This window comes from Triticum dicoccoides, chromosome 2A, assembly GCF_002162155.2.
Source record: "Triticum dicoccoides isolate Atlit2015 ecotype Zavitan chromosome 2A, WEW_v2.0, whole genome shotgun sequence".
NCBI lineage: Eukaryota > Viridiplantae > Streptophyta > Magnoliopsida > Poales > Poaceae > Triticum > Triticum dicoccoides.
This window is the reverse complement of record NC_041382.1, coordinates 49,534,997-49,545,492: the sequence shown is the minus strand read 5'-3', so window position 1 is coordinate 49,545,492 and position 10,496 is coordinate 49,534,997. Positions and strand designations below refer to the sequence as shown.

The following is a 10,496-nucleotide window of genomic DNA, read 5'->3' as shown; positions in this document are numbered from 1 at the left end:
AGAAGGTCATCAAAGAGCGGTGATATTGAGTTTAGATAACTCTTATATGTGGCGTCCAATATGTGAGTTGTTCATTTTCATGCAGATAGTGATCGGTGTGTGATGGCGTTGAACGGATACTCCGAAAATTGGAAGCACAAAGTAGAGTAATGAGAAACTTAATTTTGCTTGAGTGTTGACTGTGAAGAAGACGAGAAGGGACTACAGTTGCAGGTAGAGTCACATGGAGTCTGGGAGCAGCAGCGTTGCTCATGGCGTATCTCAAGTCCAATATATAAGAAGGTTCGACGCATGGATGAATTCAAGGTGGTGAAGAATATTCGTCAAAGTGGAGTTTGTTAGAGTTGTGTCGAATATTATTGTGCAAGGTAGGTTACAGTTGAACTTGGTTTTGGACTGTGTGTAGACAGAGTAGGAGTCATGTCCAAGTAGAGTACTTATCCTAGGCCTCTCATATATAGCAGGGGTATACACACGATGTAACCTATGCAAACATAATAGCACAGACATGCATGGGGAGCCGGCGGCGTGTGCCGACGCCCGGGCGGTTGGGGATACGGTATTGTGACGGTGTCACGGGAAGGAGCGCCCGTAGTCAGGCCTCGGAAATATAGACATATCGATGAACCTTGTTAACAAATTTCGATGTCATGCTTAGATGATTGCTTGATCCTTGATAAATTGGTGGAGCGCCTCAAATTTATTCTAACAGTTCAGCCAAGAAATTGAAGAACTATTCTGTGCGCCATTGACCATCGTTGTTAATACGGTAGTCAGCCTGCAAACACAACACTTTGTCACACATCTCATTTTGAAATGGCATCAACCCAAGGCTGGATCTAAAAGGCCACTCTTCTTATTTAACTGTTTTGTTTCTCCCTTTTTGGGTCGAGCATTCTTTGTTTGTCTGTTTCGGGTATTATGTTCACGTCTATCTACGTCCGTGTAATGTGTTGTACCTTGCTGTACTCATTTTACTCTTTTTATCAAGCAAGCTTTGCGTATTCGCGACTTATTTAACTGGTTCAAGTGGATTGATGTCAACACTGTGGATCGCATCTGCCGCCATTATTAACTCCTTGATTATTAGCGCCATTGGAAGTTCCGTGTACTACCAAACCAGAACCATGGCGGCCACTCCAGGCTCATCGTCTTGCCTCGTCGGCCCGGTCCCGTTCAAAGATCGTTGGCGGCGGCGGCGACCACGGCGTCTCCCCGCCGGAAGAGTACGCGGACATCATCACCGACATGCCCGCCATCACCGTACGCGCAGGCCACTTGATGCGGCAGTGGCAGGGCGCTTGGCTGCCCCACCGGAGGGTGCCGGGGGTGCTCTCCTTCCAGCGGCGCTTCACGCCGCGCCCCGACGATGTGCTCCTCGCGAGCCCGCCCAAGTGCGGCACCACGTGGCTCAAGGCCCTGTCGTTCGCCACGATGGCGCGGGCCGCCTACCCGCCCGGCGACGGCGACCACCCGCTCCTCCGCCTCAACCCGCACGACTGCGTGCCTCTGGTCGACAGCCTGTTCAGCGCCGGGCAGGAGACGAAGCTGGATGCGCTGCCGTCGCCCAGGCTGATGAACACGCACGTGCACCACTCCCTGCTGCCTCCCTCCGTCGCCCACAGCCCCGGCTGCAAGATCGTCTGCGTCTGTAGGTATCTACTGTACCACGTAAAACCTACCATTTCTCTCTGCTAATTTTCATCCAGAGAGTCAGAGCTGGAGGAGATCACACTGCTAGCTAACACCATTGACTTGCATTGCGTACACAGCAACCATATGCCGTTAGTTTACTCATACATGTGGTACATTTTTTATTTTGAAATAAACGTGGTACTGGTACTCAATGATTCTTAGTTTGTTTTTACTCCCATTCCATATGATTTTTGGCTACTCAAATCTATCTGCATCCATTTCTCAAAAAGTAAAAATAAAATCTCTATGTGCATCCAGGGAGCCCAAGGATATGCTGGTTTCCCTATGGCACTTCTACAAAAGCTCCGAGACCACGGACGGCAGCACGTACACGTTCTCCGACTTGTTCGAGAATGCATGCGAGGGCAAGCACTCCAACGGCCCCATCTGGGACCACATCCTCGGCTACTGGCCGGCAAGCCAAGCCACCCCGGGGAGGGTCCTCTTCCTGGTACGAGGAGATGCTGCGTGACCCGGTCGACAACATCAGGGAGCTGGCGCGGTTTCTCGGGGTGCCGTCCACGGTGACCGAGGAGGCGGCGGGGCTACTGGAGGACATCGTGAAGTTGTGCAACATCGAGACGCTAAGGGCATCTTCAGCCGTTGACCCTTCAGGAGGGGCAAAAAATCATCCCCTGGGGGCGCACCGGCGCTAAATCGCGCAGTGGGGACGTGATGCCCTCCAGTCGCGCCCCCCACGGATTTTTAAAAAAGTCAAATACGGCGCAAACATGACTCAAATTTAACGCAAACATCAGCGAGTTCGTTTAAATTTAAACATACTTTACAAAAAAAGACAAAACTACCGCGGGCTACCCCCGCCGTCTTCCTCGCCGCCCGCCCACGCGGTTCTACATGCCGAGGAGGCGGTAGAACCGCGTGTAGTCACCGCCGCCGCCGTCGTCGTCGTCGCCCCCGCCGACGCCTCCGCCGTCCCTGCTGCATCCCTCCCCCGGTTGGCGCGGCGGGTTGGATGGTCCGGGGGCGTCGTCGTCGTCGTCACTATCAAGGACCACGACGCCATGCTCGTCCTCGCGCCCACGCTTGCGGGCGGCGATCTCTTCTAGGGCCCGGTGCTGCCGGACCATCTCGTCGCGGAGGTAGTCGTCCCGCGCCCACCGCAGGGCGTCCTCGTCGGAGAAGCCACGCCGGGCTATCTCCTCGTACTCCACGGGGAGGCCGGGCTCCGGCTTGGGCTCGACGAGGACGAAGCGGCCGGTGGGGGAGGCATTGTCGCCGATGCGGACGCCGGAGCTGCGGGTGCGCGCGCTGGCAGGCGCGCCCTGGGGCTCCGGCTTGACGGGGTGGAGGTGGAGGCAGGGGGAGCCGCCGGACGAGGAGGAGGACCCCCCGGTCTCCATGCGCCTCGGTGTCCAGGAGCTTCCCCGACGACGTCTGAAGGACGGGGGAGCGGGGTACTCGAGGCGCGGCGTGTTGCCGCCCTCGATGTACTCGAGGACGGCCTCCAACGTGCGCCCGGGCACGCCCCACCACCGACGCCGGCCGGCGGCGTTGAGCCTGCCGGAGGGCTCGACGCCGTTGGTGGCCTCGAGCTGCTCGGCGTGACGGCGGCGGAAGTAGGGCTCCTAGAGCGGGCTGTCGGGGACGTACCATGGCCCCTTCCTCGCCACACGCGGCAGGGACGAGCGGATGCGTGCGATCTCCGCACGCCACGTCGCGCCGGTGGGTATCGGGGGCACCGGCACGCCGCCGGCGCTGATCCTCCACGCCCCTGGTACCCGCATGTCCGGCGGGACCGGGTACTCGGCCTCGAAAAGGAGGCGAGCCTCGCTCTCGTGAAGATGGCGGCGGCCGAAGCCGTTCGCCGCCACGCCGTCGCCTGGGAAGCGCTCGGCCATGGGTGCTGGAGATGGCGAGAGAGAGGAGAGGGAGGAACGACGACGGCGAGAGAGAGGAGAGGGAGGAACGACGACGGCGAGAGAGTACGAGTCGCCGAGTGCGCTGGGGCGCGTCTTATATAGGCCGAGGCGCCGCCCGTGCGCGAGCCGCCATGAGTACGCGTGGCGGGCGAGGGAGGTCGAGGGACGCGCGTCATCCGGTCTTCACTGCGCCGCCCGTGAAGCATCAATTGCGCAGGCTGACCGGCGCGGCAGCGCGGCAGCTTTGGCATTGATTCGCCGTGGGAAACGAGACAATAAGGACGACGAAGGGGCGAGAAAAGGGTAGAGTCGCTAACGCGGCGGGCCCGCGGCTGTTTCGCGCCAAAACAGTTCGCCCCGGCGCCCCTGGGCGCCCCCCAGCGCGCCGGGTTCGGCCTGGGTCCGCCGGCGCTGTTTTCGGCTCAAGCCGGCGAAAATCGGGCTTCTGGGGACGCGACTTGACCGATTTTTCGGCGCCGGCATAAAAAAACGCCTGGGAAGGCCTTCCTGGGACGCGGCTGGAGATGCCCTAAGGAGCGTGAGTGCCGATAAGATGTGCGCAAACGGGGGTCTTTGTCAAGTTCCCGCATACATCTTTCTTCGCGAAGGAGGTGGCAGGAGACTGGGTGAACCATATGAGGCCGGAGATGGCACAACGCTTCAATGCCACTGTGGAGAAAAAGCTTCATGGGTCAGGCTTGTTTTTGAAGTCTTAGTTACCACATGACCTGTTTTTCAACAAATTTTTTCTGGGCGTTGGTGTTCCATTATTATATTTTATCACCATTTTATTCTTTTTAGTTTTATTTGGTTCAAGATTGCAGTCTTATTATTATTTAATTTGACTTGCTTCGAATAAAGGATAGGGGAATACCTAGAAGAAACGTTCTCCTGTCCTCCATATGATGGCTCTCTCCTCTCCTCTCCCCTCTGGGGCTCCCCCTCCCTCTCCCCGCCTCCTTCTCCAGTGGACGTCTCCCTCCCTTCTCCTTCCCCTCCCCTCGCCGTGGTGTCTCCCCCTTGTCAAGTCAGCCATAACGGGTGGGCCTCGCCTGTCATAAACGCGTTTAAATCGTCTAAAATGGCCACTATCCGAAAGTAGTTTTTAGCAAAAACTTAAGGTTCAACTAGTTGCTTTTTGTTGACATTTTGAAAGTGGTAGTTTAGTGAGACACAAACCTCGATTCTGGTAGTTTGTTGTTAAATACTTCCTCCATTCCTTTATGTAAGGTGTATTTGTTTTTTGATAAAGTTTCACAATGTAAGGTGCATTTCTTTTAATTCCTTGTAGTTCCGATTTTGGCCCACTAGAAAAAGGAAAGTATCTCTCTCCTAATTGCATGTATCTCTCCTTGTAGAGAAAAAAGGGAAAGTATCTCTTCCTTTATGTAAGGTGTATTTGTTTTTTGATAAAGTTTCACAATGTAAGGTGCATTTCTTCTAATTCCTTGTAGTTCCGATTTTGGCCCACTAGAAAAAGGAAAGTATCTCTCCCCTAATTGCATGTATCTCTCCTTGTAGAGAAAAAAGGGAAAGTATCTCTCCCGATTGCGTGTATCTCTTCCTTTCCTAATCTAAATGATTTACTTGCCGCTAATCAACGAATTAGACAAGTGTAATTTTGTCCTAAATTATCAATAGTTATATGCCTTGGTCGCCGTGCTAGAAACAATACACCTTAGATAAAGGAACGGAGGGAGTACTTCATTTAGTTCATACTCCCTCCGTCCGCAAATAAGTGTGATCTAGCTTTTGTTCTAAGTCAAAGTTTTAAGATTTTGACCAACTTTATAGAAAATAGTAGTAACATATATGACACCAAATTGCTATATTATCAAAGTTCATTTCAAAACGAATATAGTGATACTAATTTGGTGCCATAAATGCTTTTACTCTTTCCTAGAAAGATGGTCAATGTATTAAGACTTTGACTTAAAACAAAAGCTAGATGTACACTTATTCACGGACGGAGGGAGTATCCTGCAATGTTCGTTCAACCTATACAAGGAGAATTTACAAGATTGTTACTTCAAGCTCATGAAGAATTCCACAATGCTGCCTCCTGTTCGTCGATTAGATTTCAACGAAGTAACTATTACATTATTTCCCCAAAAAAAGAAGTAACTAGTACATCATTATTTGATTTTTTATTTTTTGCGGATAAGTACATCATTATTTGATGTGTGAGATAGCTTCTCCATCATCAGCTGGAGCACAAGAACATGTCGATTTTTTTATGATGTGTTGTATATTGGTGTCCAGGCAAAGTGTAGTAAGCTGGAGTACTATTTCTATTTGACCAAAACTAGAAGTGTTCGTTAACTAGGATCTGCGCTACCCTCCGGATCATGGCTTGCTCGGGCCCTCGGCCACCGTCGCATCCCTCGTCGCCCCTCTCTCCGTCCAGCCGCCCACCTCCGTGCCCCATTTGTCCTTCCACTGCTCCGTTGCTCGCGCGTCCGGCGGCGCCCTATGCCTCTTCGGTGGGGGGCGTGGCTCTCGCTCCTGCGGTCCTGGCCCCGACCTATATGAGACTTCCTCTTCTCCGGTCGTGATCCGACGGCTTGGAATTGCTTGGACTCTGGCTAGGGCGAAATCCCTGCATTCAATGCTGGCAGCGGCGACACCCGCAGGTGTCATCCCCTCGTTGGAGGCGTTGTCACGGCCGTTTCTGAGCCCCTCTTTAAGCAGCGAGGGAAACCCTAGGTCCGGCTATCCGGATCGGACGGCGGCGACGTCTTGGCGTCGTTCTCCTTCATGAAGGCGTCATCATGTTTGCTTGTGGCTTCCTCGGGTCTGGATCTGAGGTTGTTGGTCGTCTTGGTGTTGATTTGGGCTACTTCTCAAAATGGCAAGTTTAGCTGTGTTTTCTCATTTTGGGCCGAACATTCTTTATTTCTCTGCTTTAATCACCATGTTCACGCTTCTTGCGTCCGTGCCATGTGTTGTATCAAATCCTGTACTCTTTCTAATCTTCTTCTAGGAATGATATACAAGCTTTGCGTATTCCGAAAAAAGAAGTGTCCGTTAACATTTTTCCCTTCATCATCGTCAACTGAAATTGTGACCAATAAGTTAAAAGAGACCCCTATTGAATAACTTGTGTCTTCATTCAGTATTCTGAATTTCTTCACACTGAACCTGATGTCTTCGTTCAGTATTCTGAATCTCTGTACTTGGAAAAGTTTCCGGCACAGGGATCGCGCCCGTGCGCGCGGCTCTAAACTTGTCGGTCCTGCTCGTGTGACTGCTCGTTCGATGGGAGGACAAGTACGAAGTGTTCCAGTGCACCTTCCTTGTGGCGGCGGCGGCGGCTGCAATAGCACACGAGCACACATCCAGCAAGGGTCCGTCGTTGGCCGCAATTCAGAATCGTGAGATGTGGGAATCGGGAATGGTAAACAGTGACTGGGAACGGGGATTTACTGCCTAATTATGGATTAATGCGGCAGGGTGCTTTGAGATTAGCAGTGCCACTTGTCATGTTCTGGAGGGGGTCTTTCTTGTTGATGAAGAAAAAAACCACGTCCTATAGGATTTTCTTCCCTTGCATTTGCTTTGTGTCGAGGATGGAAAGCTCCAAAAATTACATCTCCCAAATTATCGGACGTCTTGTTAATAGCGGATTTTACCAGAAATAAAAACTACTCACCAATCACGTCCAATCAGCTAGACCTAGATCCCTTGCTCATTTTCAACTCATCTTCAAGACCAGATCGATGAGGACACGGTCGCAGAGCCGGAGACATGGCGGTGCATCTCCGGGCACCGGCGGCAGCGGTCGTCTCCCGAGGTTCGAGGGCGTGATGACGCGAGCGCGGCGCCGCCGTTGTGGAGTTGCCGATCTTCTGCCGCTGGCTTGCACTCGCAATGGCAACGAGTCTGTTCGTTCGAGGAAGCGACCGCGAGCTAAAGAATGGTAAGTCCGGCCGGCCGGAGTCCTCCTCCCTTCTACAGTAGTTATTCTTTGCCTGTCAGGCCGGCAGCTCACTGTGACCGTGGTAACCTTCTGGCAGGAGGGACTGGGCCAACCTGACGACCGATATCGTCAGGGACGTCGCCGGCCGCCTGTGGTCCACAGATTCTCCATGGCCAGCGGCGCAGTACAACCGCTTGCGGGCCGTGTGCAGGACCTGGCGCGAGTCCACCTCCGTTTGCAGCCTGGATATCCGCTTCCGCCCCCGTGGCTGGACGCCAAACCCGATAGACAGCATAAGTTGGGCTGCCGCCTCCGCCACGTCTCCGGAGTCCGTATCTATGTCGAACTCCACGCGCTCTCCAACAATTACATCTTTGCCGTTACTGAAGGCCTCTTTGTCCTGCACGACAAGAAGTCCACCGACATTGTCCGCCTCCTCAACCCCCTCACCGGCAGCCTCACCGAGTTCCCACCCATCACCAAGGTGCGGGCATACGATGGCTCCGAACTCAAATCCAGCCAAGCCATCAATGCCTTGAAGCTCTACTTCTCCGACCCCAACGTGTTGTTCTGCTATTCCGCTGGCATCGACGACTCGACCTCCCCACCCACTCTTGTTTTCGGTGTGATAAATAATGGGGAATTGCACGTCGTCTACGCCAAGCCCGGCGATCACCACTGGGTATCTGTGCACAGCCTGCCGAACTGGGCTATGTGGCCGGACATTGGTGGGCTTGCCTGGTATTTCACACCGCCGCCTGGCGTTTGGCTGCCAAAAAAGATTTACGTGTACTCATTAGGGGATAGCTAATGGTGCCGATTTTGGGAGGATCTGAGTGTGAACCAAGGGATAGTTGCTGCTGTTTTTGTTGTGATGGAGTCGTCAGACATTCCCAGGGAGAGTACCAAACAAGAGAGACAATGTTTATTTGAGGTACTACAATTTGTACTTCTTCAGTTTACACAGATGTGAGGCTCCTTACTGAATTTTACTGCTACTAGCTGAATCTTACTACATCCTGATCGTTTATTTTCACTACTATACCTGCTGGCTGAATTTTTACACTCATGTGAAGCTCCTTGCTGAAATCTCTTCTTGTTGTGATTCCTGCATAGGTATTCATATATTGTTGATGTTTTTCTTCCTAGCTGCTAAACCTCATAATACAACAATGAATCCCAGTTTTGTGCACACGAAACATAGGAGCCTGGGACGGGTCTAGAAATTTAACTTTGGGTGTTCAAATTCCAACCAACACAAAACATAAGGGTGAAAATCTGAAAAAATTGTTCATGCCTTTGCGCAAGTAAGGTGAAAAATGAAAATTGCCTCCTCTCCGCCTCTGGCATCGAAGGCCACCGCCGTGCTCTCCTTGTCCACCCCCTGCCGCCTCTTGTCCACCACTAAACTCTGCCATGTTGTTTTTTTTTCTCAAATACGCACAAGCATGCGTATTCTTGCATTAAAGAAAAAGCGGCAAAGAAGCCGGATACAAGGCCTTTCGGCCATTACGACGCTAATCATGAGAATTAGCCTCCACATCCAGCACGCACACCCACCCTACCTACTAAAATACAAGCTTCTTTAGTCCAACCTCATGCCAAGGACGATGAGGCAAGCCACAGAGCAACCTAGCCACGTCACAACCAACACCGAGACCTCTACAACAAAATCAATATCCAAGGCCAACCCAAACCAACGTACCGCCACCCATTTACGCCAAGAGGAACTCTGCCATGTCTGGCTTCCCTGCTCGGCTGCACCTCCATCCTTCTTGTCCTCCACAGCTTGGCCCGACGGCGGCCTCATAGGAGCCATGGGGCACCGCCATTGGCGGAGCTTGCACCAAAAAGCTGGGCGTGCTGGATATGTCAGGCTGCAATTAATTGCTACGAACTCGCACTCTATGTCCCATGACTAATGTGAGGGAAAGCTTCTGAGAATCCAAGGTGGGCGCCGGCTCAGTTAATCAAGTGAGGATCTACGTTGGCTTCATGTCCAAGGCTGCGTGACTACAACGTGACGTTTTTTCGGCTCCCTCGGCTTGGCGGCTAGGGATCTAATCTTCTTCCCGACAAAGTGATCGTGGGTGTACTTCTTGTCCTTTCGTTGGCTTCAGCGGCGGCAGGTTTGTCTCCCACCCCGGTTTGCCAGTAGCGGCCGATTTTGGTGTTTTGACCTTTTTGCTAAAGTTTAGCCGGATCTGAACTCATCTGAAAGTATTTTGGGATCTAACTCTTTTTCTATCGCCGGGGTTAATGGTGGTAGGGTATAACAGCCTACCGCCAGGGCTTTTGACGGTAGGGACGCACGCCCTATCGCAAAAAATTTCTAAATATCAGATACGGTGTGTGCACTCATCTACCGTCGGACGCATCGCCGGTAGGGGTACACAGGTTACCGCCAGCCTGTTTGGCGGTAGCCCAGCACTGCGCTGACGTGGATAAATTGCCTACCTTCAGGGTCCTTGACGGTAGGCTATTATACTCTGCCGCCATCGACCCTGACGGTAGAAAAAGGGCCAGATCCCGGAATATTTTCGGATGAGGTTAGATCCGGCTAAATTTTTAATGAAAGGGTCAAAACACGAAAATCAGCCGCCAGTAGCGAGGTATATATAGGTTCATCGAGATTAAATTTTGTTTGGCGATGCTCTGTGTGAATAATCATCGAGAGCAATGAAAAACGTAGGATGGAATTGTCGCAGACTTGGCCAAGCCCGAGCAATCCGCGCGCTTCTAGAGGTCCAGAGGCAAACAAAACCAGATGTTCTTTTCCTGTTTGGGATACGTATGGGTTCAGCTAAAGCAGGAAAAATAATGACAAAGCTAGGTTTACATCGTTTGGCGATTCATGAAACTGATGAGAGGAGTCGAGGTCTTTTGTTACTTCGGAGAAATGATCTTAATGCCATTTGTGAAGTTACGGATCACACATAAATTGATGTGGTAGATGATAATGGAGATGCATGGAGGTTTACCAGAATATACGGAGAACCAAA

At 52.0% G+C, this 10,496-nt stretch overlaps 1 pseudogene; it reads left to right on the top strand.

Annotated features, from left to right (window-relative positions):
* The first annotated feature begins 1,127 nt into the window (after window positions 1–1,127).
* LOC119357566 lies at window positions 1,128–4,291 on the top strand (annotated as a pseudogene).
* Window positions 4,292–10,496: the final 6,205 nt, after the last annotated feature.